Here is an 11,981-nt window from a genome sequence, read left to right on the forward strand (position 1 = left end):
AAATTTATTTATAGATTCTAATAGAATATCATCAACACATCTTTGAAATATTGACGGTGCATTTCTTAACCCGATTCATTCGTATAAATTCATATTTTGCTCCAGTTATGGGAAATGCTGTTTTTCCCTACCTTCTTTTTTATCATAATTTGGTGAAATCCTGCTTCTAAATCTATCGTGGAAAATTATTTAACTTTACCTAACGCTTATATTATCATGTTTATGTCCGGAATAGGATATCTATCTGTTATAGTTTTTGGATTTGATTTTTGAAAATCTATCACTAATCTTTTCTTGGGTTTTCCATTTTCATCTACACCCTTTTATGGTACTGTCCAACCTGGTGACTTATAAGGACTTCCACTAGGTTKTATTATATTATTCGTTAATAATTCTTTTTTTTATTTCTGAATTGACAAAATCGTTATTTGCATACGGATATTGGTATTATTTCGTCCAAACAGGTTCATTACTTTCTGTCCCAACAGTTGCTTCTATCGGTTGGTAAATTCTAAGCTTTCTGTATTATTATTATTGATTCTCCTAATTATTTCTCTAATTTCTTCATCATGACCTTAATTATCACTTATGTAATTTATTTTTTGGTTTTTGTTTTTATTTATATATTTTAATTGTAGTGACGTGAAATCTATTACTGCATTTATTTTCTTCAATCCACAAAATTCTATTGTCATAATCAAATCATTAATATCATCTAGTTCAAAGAATGGTTAATCATGGCTTAACATATGTATTATTTTTTTACTAGTCATGATGGAATATCCATGCATTGATTTTGTCCTTACAGGATCTATTGACATACTCTTACCTGTTCTGCATTTTTTTTGATATGTAGTTGTATGTAGCGCCTGAGTTGATCATGATATCTACTTCTTGTTGTGTTGGACCATCTTTGAGTGTAAGGCAAGGTATCCTTTAGCCTAAAAAAGTACTCGATGTATCGTCAACTTCTTCCATGTGTCTGAAGATTTGTTCTGGCTGAGGTTCAGGTGGTTGGTGTGTGTTGAGCCTTTGTTTTTTTTTCGGAATTATGTTTCTGTTATAGTGAGATCGTTTATACCCACTGTTTCTCCTAGTTTCGTCAACATCCATGCGTTCTTGTGGAGGTTCTTATGTATGAAATATTCTTTGAGGCTGTGCGTATTTGTAATTGTTCCTCATTTGTTGCCTTAGTTAAAATAGATTTTGCCTGAAGTTGTTACTATGATGATTAGGTTGATTTTATTGGTTTCTTTACCATTGGTTTAAATTATTATTTTGCCATTGTGGTCGATTAAAATGAAAAGGGGTTGTCTTTTGTGGTATTATTCTATGTTGATTAGTTGGTCTTTGCAAAAAGTTATTTAAATTTTGTTTTTGGATTTCGATAGGTCGTCTTACATTTTTATTTTCAATAGATTGTTACAATCGTATTTCGATTTCTTTAGCACTTGTATAAGTTTGCATTGAGCTTTGATATTGATTGGATACTAAGGCTGTTGCCAAATTTTTCCTTTAATAAATTGTGTTATAGATTCTTGTTCAATATATTTATTATTTATATCTGTTTTTAGAAGGTCCACTGTAGTTTTAATCAGCTTCCTGTGCAGTGTCAATGTGTATTGGAAATAAGTGTCCAAGTCTTCTGCCAAGTTTTTCATGTGTTCTTGTAACTCATATCGTACGTTTGGGTCGTGATATAGTGCGTCCAAAGCTTCTATGATAATGTAGAAGTGGAGAGGTGTGTTTTGGCATTCCAGTAATATTCTGCGTGCTCCGTGATTATTTTTAGTGAAACAGCTAAAATTTTTTAAACGACATATTGAAACAATCGAAGTGAATAAACATTAAAATAAAAAAAAAATGGATATAAGTGTTGATCTATATTACAATGACGAAAATATTGGGGGCAAAATTGATGTGCTACGTATACGGAAAAGCCTTCGTGATCGTTCAAATCCATTGGAGCTTCCAAATGCAAAGTAAGCCATAGTTTTTTCACAATTTAGTGGCTTTTTAATAATATTTGTTGCAGATTCATAAGTTATTTTCGATTAAATAAAGAAGCATTTTGTTTTTTACTGAATGAGATGATTTTTAATTTATTGTTTCCAAATTGTGGCTTTCCTCTTCCTACTTCTGGAAACTTCTCCATTAACTCCACCAATTTTTCAAATTGCTTCTTTGTTGTAACTTTATTTTTTCTAAAAATTTATAAAAAATATTAAATAAAATTAATTTATCATTTATTAAAATAGTTATTTTCCGGTTCTTCATTTTTCTTTAATATTTTTTTGTAGTTTACTGCACGAATGTTGAATTTCAACTGCTCTTTTTGCTCTTATTGCTCATTGCTTAAATGAGAGTTGAAGTTGGCAATACAGAATTTTTACACTTCGACTGAATTGCAGTTTGATTCAAAACCGCAATAAGGGCATAACTTGCGCGAAGCTATTCGTAAAAACAAGCTGGAATTATGGGACAGCAATTCTTGGTTTTTGCAGCACGATAATGCGCCGTCGCATACTGCATAGATTCTTCGTGGGATTTTCGCCAAATTTTCAACCAATATCGTCCCCCAACCATAATATTCCTGATTTTGTTCCGTGTGACTTCTGGCTATTCAGCAAATTCAAAAGACCGCTACGGGGAAACCGTTTTTAATCTATTGAAGGCATTAAACGTGAATCGCTACGCGAGTTAAAAGCTCTTCCGCAAATAACTTTAACAATTGTTTCGTAGATTGGTAAATACGTTGGCACATTAAAAATAAATTGATAATCTTAAAATTATGAAGAAAGTCCTGATATTTTTTGCTCATAGTAGTATAATATGAAGTATCTTTTTTTAAAGAAACTTTGTAATTGAGCCACTGGAGCCGTGGCTACACTTTTGGCAGTTGTAGCATGGCGTTAACTAATTATTAGGAGGATTCAGATCAGCTTTATTAATTCGTTAGCCATTACTGGATAATTTTTTTCGTGGTTTTTTTTATGTAAAATTAACAGATTATCGTTTTACCGAGTAACGAAGTACCAGACTGGCAAGCATGATAGTTTTTCGTTACTTGGTAACATCACTCAGCTGTTTTGTTTGCGTTGTTGCCTGGAAAGTTAACTTAATTCATTACGAAAAAATACAAAAATACATTTGCTGTCTACTACAAATAATTTTTTGACAAAATTTCAAAAGGAAGTATTTAATATAATTGAATCAGCTGTTTTGAAACAAAATGTATACCCACCACTGATGTTTTTTTTTTTTTTTTTTTTTTTTGTTTCCGAAGGGGGAATCTTCTAAAGGTACTACCAGGGTGAGAATGGTAGAATGCACTATTCATATTGTCCGCTAGGGTGTACCTCTTTCGGGACCACGCCCATACAGTAGGAAATAACTATGCTGGACTTGCGAAACAGTATGCCTACGTACTAAACCCTTAACTCCGGCTGCTGTAGCTTGTATTCGGACCTGCGGAACCGCCGTTAAGCACTACTTCGCAGGACCAATCTGGGCAATAACTGCCTCTTCACGACCTACCGCTCGGGTTATTCATGTTTTCTTATGCTTCTTCGCTGCCTTTCTTTCGTTCTGAGTTCTAGGAGCGCTATTGCAACCCACTCATTCATTTTAGCCCACACTAGCTGTGATCGCAGCATGCGGCTCACTATGTTGCCGGGCGTTATGCTTTCATTTGTCAGCTTTTCTATGATGTCTCTCTCTACTACATACCTACCTCGTTTTCTGCGGCATTAAGTGGAAATCTGTCTCCCCGTGTTGTCTGCCAATCCAGGCTGATAAATTCTTAATTAATCTATGGGCCCACCTTCCTTTATCTGACGCACCCCATTGCTTTTGCCACTCCTCGAGACTTGTCTTCCTCTCCTTTCTGCGCTAGTCGGCTGTTAGGCGTCTATTCATTACTTTCGTTTTACGGTAGACTCTACTTAACTCAGAGGCCATTATATCCAGTGGCATGAGACCAGATAGCACTCACCTCGTGCGACACCATTCTAAACGCACAGGCAACTCTCAGGGCACATAACCTGGACACAGCCTTTGCCATATTTACACAAGTTTTTTTGACGAAGGGCTGTCCCCCATATGGGAGCTGCGTACATAAGCATTGACTGGCTAACCTTGGCCAACAGAGCTCTCCTGCTTTGACTTGGGCCACCAGTGTTTGCCATGATCCTCGACAGGGCCGCAGTCACTTTAGCTGCCTTGCTACAGGCCTTTTCAATGTGTGCCTTGAAATTGAGCCTCGTATCGATGATAACGCCAAGGTACCTTAAAGAATTTTGCATTACAACGTTATATCCATCAATGTTTTATCACCTGCAAGCTGCAGCCTGTCTCTCGTAAGACAGTCTTTAATTTTCGACACGGTCTCATTGCATATGTTCTGTATCTGTCATCCGCATAGCCAATTATCTGTGCCTCTTTTGGCAGCGGTAATCGTAACACCCCGTCGTACAGCACATTCTAAAGTAGTGGACCTATCACGGAGCCTTGTAGTACTCCACCTGTCATCGTATAGGTTTTTGGGCCTGCATTGGTATCGTACAACAGTAGTCTGTCAGACAAATAGCTGCTAATAGTCCTCAAAAGATACCCCGGGGTGTTTCTTGYCTCTAATGCTTTCAGTATATGTGGCCAGTATGCCGAGTTGAAAGCGTTTTTCACGTCCAGGGTAACAACGGCGCAGTATTTTTTATATCCACACATCCATCTGGTGCCCTCTATGGCTTTGGCCGTGATGTCCGTCACTTTTCCAACTGCGTCTAAAGTGGACCGATGCCTTCTGAATCCAAATTGGTTTTCAGATAACCCAGGGGGCCTCCTCTTCTAGGTGGCGTTCTAGACGTGTGCAAATCAATCTTTCCAGTATTTTGGCCATCGTGTCGATCATGCAGAGTGGGCGATACGCATTCGGCTCTCCAGCCGGTTTGGAGTCTTTGCGTTGCCAAATCTCTCCGCCGCTTCCGTTACCTCCGTCTCGTCCACAATTACAGATTCCATCATGGTTGGTATCGTTCTACTCGATTGTGGTTCTTGCGTTGGGAAAAGCGTTTTCACCACCTTTTCTATGAGGGTCGGGCAGGTGCTTGACTTTTACCCCTCTGATTTTCACCATCACTATTTTATACGCGTCGCCCCATGGATTCTCGTCCACCTTTTCACATAGTTCTTTAAAACTCGAAGAGTTACTTCTTTTGATAGCCTTCTTGGTGCTTGACTTTTACTCCCTCTGATTTTCACCATCACTATTTTATATGCGTCACCCCACGGATTCTCGTCCACCTTTTCACATTCTTTACGTTTTCTTTTGAAACTTTCTCGCAATCTTTTATGGTGTGGCGTACCTTGTCTCCTTTGGCAGAGGCGTCTCGCTTTATGGCATTCGCTTTTCAATGCGCTGATCTCCTCGTTCCACCAGTATGCGGGCCTTTGGGTTATGTTGTGTCCTTTCCTACACATAGCAGCGTCACAGGCTTTACTTATGTGCTTCACCAGTTTTTCAGAGTGGCGGTCAACGTTGATCACACCATCTAGGTTCCCATCCAACATAAGTTTGAAAGTTTCTTCATCGAACGTTTCCACCTTCCATCCTTTTTTCTGCAATTTTTTTACGCTAAATTGGGTTTGTATTTGTTTGCGTATTTCCAGCAAGATGGCCAGGTGATCGCTATGTGTGTAAAAGTAGCACACCTTTCAATTTGCAGATCGCACCAGCGTGCTGCTGGCGAATGTGATATTTATTACCGAACCACGTCCATTCTTTTCAAAAGTATTTCTACTGCCGGTATTGAGCAGCACGGCATCTAACACAGAAACACGCATTAACCCGTCTGTTTGTGTAGCCCACGCGTTGAAATCGCCTACTATCACATTTGGCGTGGTAGTGAGGGCGTCTCGGACCAGTTCATCGAGAATTCTTTCGTAGTCTCCTTGCAACACACTCGGRGGAATATAGCAGCTGTAGAAATAAATGCCACCTATTTTCGCTCGTGTATAGTAGGATCTGGCAACTTTCTTTTACTTGTCGGAGATCCATGTGCCAGCGTTTATGTTTTTATATTGCTCACGCACTATCGCCACATCTATCTTTTCTTCGAATATTGTTTGTTTCAGCAGCTCTTGTGCCGCTTCACAGTGGTTTATGTTGATTTGGACAACTCTCATTTTGTTTACACGCCGCTTGATATAGAGGACACTTCCAACTTCCGATCCGGTGTCCGGTCTCCTTTTTCCTGCTGCTTTTGCATGCTGCACACGATAGGCTTTTGTCACATTCCTTTGCGAAATGTCCCTTTTCACCACATTTAGCACAACATGTGCTTCGATCTTCCTTACTCGTGCATGCCCTCGTCAGATGGCCGTGGCACCTGAAACACTTTCTGAGGTTCGGCTTTACCCTTATTCTACAGACCACCCATCCAACCTTGAGCTTATGAGCGTCAAGCAGCCGTTTTAAGTCTGCTGCAGGAAGGCTGATGACTGCCGTCTGCGTACCCGCGTACGCTTGTCTGATAGTTTTGATGGCATTTACAACAAAGGAACTCAGCTCGTTCAATTTCGGTTGCTTGCTTTTTTATTCCGGCTATTCAAAAAAAAATTATTGCAAATTATTTAGTGAAAACTTTCAATAGCAATACTTGCAACATATTTAATTATTTTGAAATGGACAGACGAATTAATTTTTTGTTATTTATTATTACTTTATATGCACTAATACGCTCTACTCATCGATTTTAATTCATGTTTTGCAGTTTTATCAGGAGGAAATTTATAAATTTGTCTCCAGTTTCATTGAATACGTGTGTTTAGAGGTTTATCGTAGTGTTATTTATAAGAAAATATTTACATTAATTACTTAGAGTTTTTTTGCAAAAGCAAAATAGTGTATTTTGTGTTTTGGAAGTTAATTGTCGTGTTATTTATATGAAAGAAAATGCCGCCAGTCAAGCGTCACATTATCGGTCGGCGTACGCGTAATGCAAGTCGTGTGCATAATCTTCGGAACAATGAGACAGATGAACAGCGCAGGCAGCGTTTGGTGGCAAACAGAGTGCGAATTTCAGCAGTGAGATCTACAACAACTACGGAAGAACCTATACCATCGACTTCAGGCAGGAGGCTACAAAGCAGACGATCAACCGGTACAATTAATTATGAACGTTTGGCGTTTAGATATGAACCAACAGTCGATCGACCGGCAATGAATCAGTCAATATTGGGACAATGACTTCTATTTGTCAATATTGTAATGCATTAAAGTTTCCACTAGAACCGTCAGCATTATGTTGTGCGAATGGAATGGTCAAATTACCACAACTAACAACACCACCTGAACCACTGAATTCATTACTTTTAGGACACGAACCTCTATCAAAGAATTTCTTGCAGAATATTCAAAGAGTGTGTTTCAAATGACTTCATTTGGTGCAAACATAATTGAGGAACGGGGACTTAATCCAAATTTTAAGGTATTTATTTTCTTCTGTCACACATATCACATACAAACCTACTTAACCATAGATGGGCAAAATCAATTGAGTCTAAAGCATACAATTTAAAAGATTTATTTCATTTGTAGTGTACCTATGTATATGTAGATATGTATGTACAATAATTCTGTTAGTTTGAGTCACATCTTGCAAGTTAAATTTGATCTACTTTCCGTTATCCAAACAACCTATAAATTGGCATATATATGAAAGTCAGGTGACAATACTGTATTATTGCACCAACGCGCTGTTTTGATTACGGCGATTGAAAGTAGGGTACTCTTAAACCTCAAAATATGTTAAATAACCACTACTACTAATAAAACTTATTTTAAAAATGTTCGCTTATGTTCAATATTACAGATTCAAGGACAAATTCACCACCGTGCAGGAGCATTGTTGCCATCAGTTGATGGCGAATACAAATATCTTCAGATTTATTTCCTTGGAGATTCTGAAACTGAAATAAATCAGCGATGTGGCATTAATCGAGCAACTAGGCGAGAGATCATTGTGCAGCTGCAACTATTACATGAACATAACTTTTGGTTCAATTATTTAAAACAGCCTTAGAAATGATGCCATCAGATGATCATAAAATAGTAATCAGAGCAGGAAAAAGACGTGCAGGTGAACATGAAACACGTTTCAATGCACCTGTTAAACGAAGTTGCTATAGTGGTAGTTGGAGAGAATATAGACTCTGGAGACATTGTAATTCAACGGCGTGATGGTGGCAACCTTCAATGTATTAGTGAAACACATCGTTCATATGATGCATTACAATACCCTCTACTATTTTGTAGAGGAGAGGATGGATATCATTTTTTTGTCAAGCTGATTAATCCAGCGACTGGTATGTATCAACGAAATAACAAATACATAAAAGTTTACTAAAAAAATACCTCATATTAATAACTGAATGAATGTTTCAACATATGGTAGCTCATGGCAGAAATAACATTCAATTGGCAATAAAAATAAGGTTAGCAAAGTAAATTATTATGTTACAGGTCAAGAAACAAATAAAAAGATCAGCTCAATGAATTTTTATGCATACCGTTTCATGATTCGTCTGAACGAGGATAACCACATTTTGAAGTGCCGCGGATGTTAAAGTTGAAACGGAACGTCAGACATATATACGATTAAACCAAACAAAATTACGTTCAGAAGAATACATTCATTTGCGCGACGCACTAAGGGGTATTTGATGCAAAAAACCGGTCATAAGTGGTCTTACTAAACTTCGCCAAATGGTATTTACGCCGCATGTTTTACAATTTACAATAACCGCTCCAACCTGCGCACCCCTCCTTTTTACCTCCCTCTCGCCACGGATCCAGTCGGAACCCAATCATTGAGTGTAACGCGTGTCTCTCTTCTCGGCGTTCTCGATTATTTACATAATTTCCCTTGGTTGATACGGCTGCGTGTGGAGATTTACTTGGAAATTCTTTATTGAATATAGAAGTAAAAGGTATGTACTTATGATTAAGATGAATAACAGTCAATTTATTCTTAAATTTAAGCATTTAAACTGATGTTGTTAGTTGCCTTTGCAAGAATGTAGTATTTTTACAAAAAAAGTATAACATTATTGTTTTTGATTATTTGTCGGGATTTGTCGCGCCAGAATTCTGGTACGGAAATGTAATTTGGACCATCTTCTATCCAAAACAGAAGTAAAATTGTCCCCCAACCCACCCCATTTTTATAGGCATTTTTTTTAAAGTGCACGGTGTAATTCAATACAAAATATGACATTATAAGGTTTTGCTTTTTTTTTTCACAGATTCTACAGTAATGGTGAAAAATATCACCCGAATGGAATTATAAGATATTATAAAAGAGTACAAAGGAAAAAAAAAAATGGACGAAAAATTCACCTTTCTAGAAGATAGAATTGCTCAGTTGACGTCTTGAAATATTTTATCTCGTTCTTTGAGCCATTTCTAGACAATTCAGCCTTTCAATGTTGGTTACCTTCAATGAGGAAACAACAAAAACCATTTGGCAAAACCCTACGCCGTCTTCGGTGAGATTCTGCACGCCTATTAGAGCTCAATTTACTCACGAAACAAAAGATGTAAAAAAACATGAAATAGAATACATCGAAAATCAAGCCAGARATCTGGAAGATACAAGAGACAGTGAAACATCAGCGCACATCAHTCATAAAATATTACTGACAATGGTAGACGGGAAAGTTTGTAACGCTGCAACGGATACAACCTCTACTATGCGATGTTATGTATGCGGTCAGACTTCAAAAGATTTTAATAAATTAAAAAAAGGTGTCATAAATCAAGAGGCTTTAAAGTTTGGCCTCTCAGTACTCCACGCCCGAATRCGGTTTTTTGAGTTGTTGTTGCACTTAGCATATAAACATCCCATAAAGAATTGGCGAGCCCGTACGGCAGAAGACAAAAAGATTATTAAGGAAACAAAAGAGACAAAACAAAAATGTTTTAAAGATGAAATGGGTCTACTGGTTGATGTTCCTAAACCTTTGGTTGATTTTTCGAAAACGCAGAATGCTCTTCTCGCATCACCGGCATCAACATCGAAGTAATCAAAAGATTTAAAGTTATTCTTGAAATAATATCAAGTGGTCATGAGATTGATCCTCAAAAATTCGATGATTATGCCCAAGACACGGCAAAATTGTATGTGGAAATGTACAATTGGTATCCAATGTCGCCAACTGTCCACAAAATCCTGATACACGNTATCCGAGGAGGCTGCTCAGGCCCGAAATAAACATATCAGAAAATATCGGGTAGATTTTGCCCGAAAGTTTTCGAGGATCGAGTATAACAGAGATGTTTTGAACAGACTGCTTTTAACATCCGATCCACTTATCAGCTGCAATCGTCCAAAGAATAAGAAGAAACTCGTGCCATTTTCCGAGGAAGCAAAATCAATTTTCACTGCAGCAACACCTAATCTCAATAAGTCAGACGAGAATACTGTCGAGGAAGAGGATTCTGATGTAATCAGCGAAGTAGATTATCCTGAAGCCGATTAATTTTTCTTAAATTATATTATTTTATTTTGAGTTATTTTTTTTCTATTCTAATCATGTATTTTTATTAATAAATGCTATATATTGATTCAATATTGTTTTTTATTATATTTAAAGATAATATAGGTCCCTAAACAATTATGACCGGTCTTTTGCATCAAATACCCCTAAGTGCGACGCCATGAACAGAGATGGAAATGGAAATAATATCGGTCGACTTACAATTTTACCAGCAACGTATATGGGAAGCCCGAGGCACATGCACGAATACGCGCAAGATGCTATGACCTACGTGCGCCAAAACGGTCGACCAGATTTATTTATTACTTTCAAGTGCAACCTAAAATGGATCAAAATAACAATCATCCAGCGATCGTCGCGACATAACAGCAAGAGTGTTCAAGCAGAAACTCAAAGCGCTCATGGACTTCATTGTAAAATGTCATGTCTTCGGAGACGTACGATGTTGGATGTACTCTGTAGAATGGCAGAACACAACCATGAATCAGGCAATGATGGTTACCCTTTGTATCGTCGCCGCTCTGTAGAAGATAACGGCAGAACAATAACGTTGCAACTAAAAAATAAGGATGTAGTAGTTAACAACAGATGGGTTGTTCCGTATTCACCGCTGCTCTCCAAAACCTTTAAATCGCATTGCAATGTTGAGTACTACAATTCGGTGAAGTCAATAAAATATGTTTGCACGTACGTCACCAAAGGAAACGACATGGCTGTGTTTGGTATTGCAGCTTCTAATAACGATGAAGTTTCACAATATCAAATGGGAAGATATATTAGTAGAAATGAAGCGGTTTGGAGAATCTTTTCCTTTTCTATACACGAACGTCATCCCACCGTAGTCCATTTAGCTGTTCACCTGGAAAATGGACAAAGAATTTATTTCACAACAGAAAACGCAGCGCAAAGAGCTGGGAGACCACCAGCGACAACGCTCACAAGTTTCTTCGAGACATGCGCAAGTGATCCATTTGCAAACACATTGTTTTACACTCAATCGTGAATTTGAACGAGAACGGCAATACGATAGATACACTTTTAAATCTGCAACAAAAAACAGCTTACGATACAATAATGAAATCAGTAAATGACGGCAATGGCGAATTATTTTTCCTCGATGCACCACGTGGAACTGGTAAAACATTTTTAATTTCATTAATTTTAGATACGATTCGGGCAAAAAGTCAAATAGTAATAGCAGTAGCATCATCTGGGATATCTGTTACATTATTAGAAGGTGGACGAACTGCACATTCTGCCCTGAAATTGCCATTGAATTTGCAAACAATAGATCCACCGACATGCAATATAACCAAAACATCTGCAATGGCAAAAGTGCTACAAAATTGTAGATTAATAATTTGGGATGAGTGTACGTTGGCGCACAAACGAGCATTAGAGGCACTCGATAGAACATTAAGAGA

This window comes from Bactrocera latifrons, unplaced genomic scaffold (genome assembly GCF_001853355.1).
Source record: "Bactrocera latifrons isolate USDA-ARS-PBARC rearing strain unplaced genomic scaffold, ASM185335v1 scaffold_426, whole genome shotgun sequence".
In the NCBI taxonomy this organism is placed as follows: Eukaryota; Metazoa; Arthropoda; class Insecta; order Diptera; family Tephritidae; genus Bactrocera; species Bactrocera latifrons.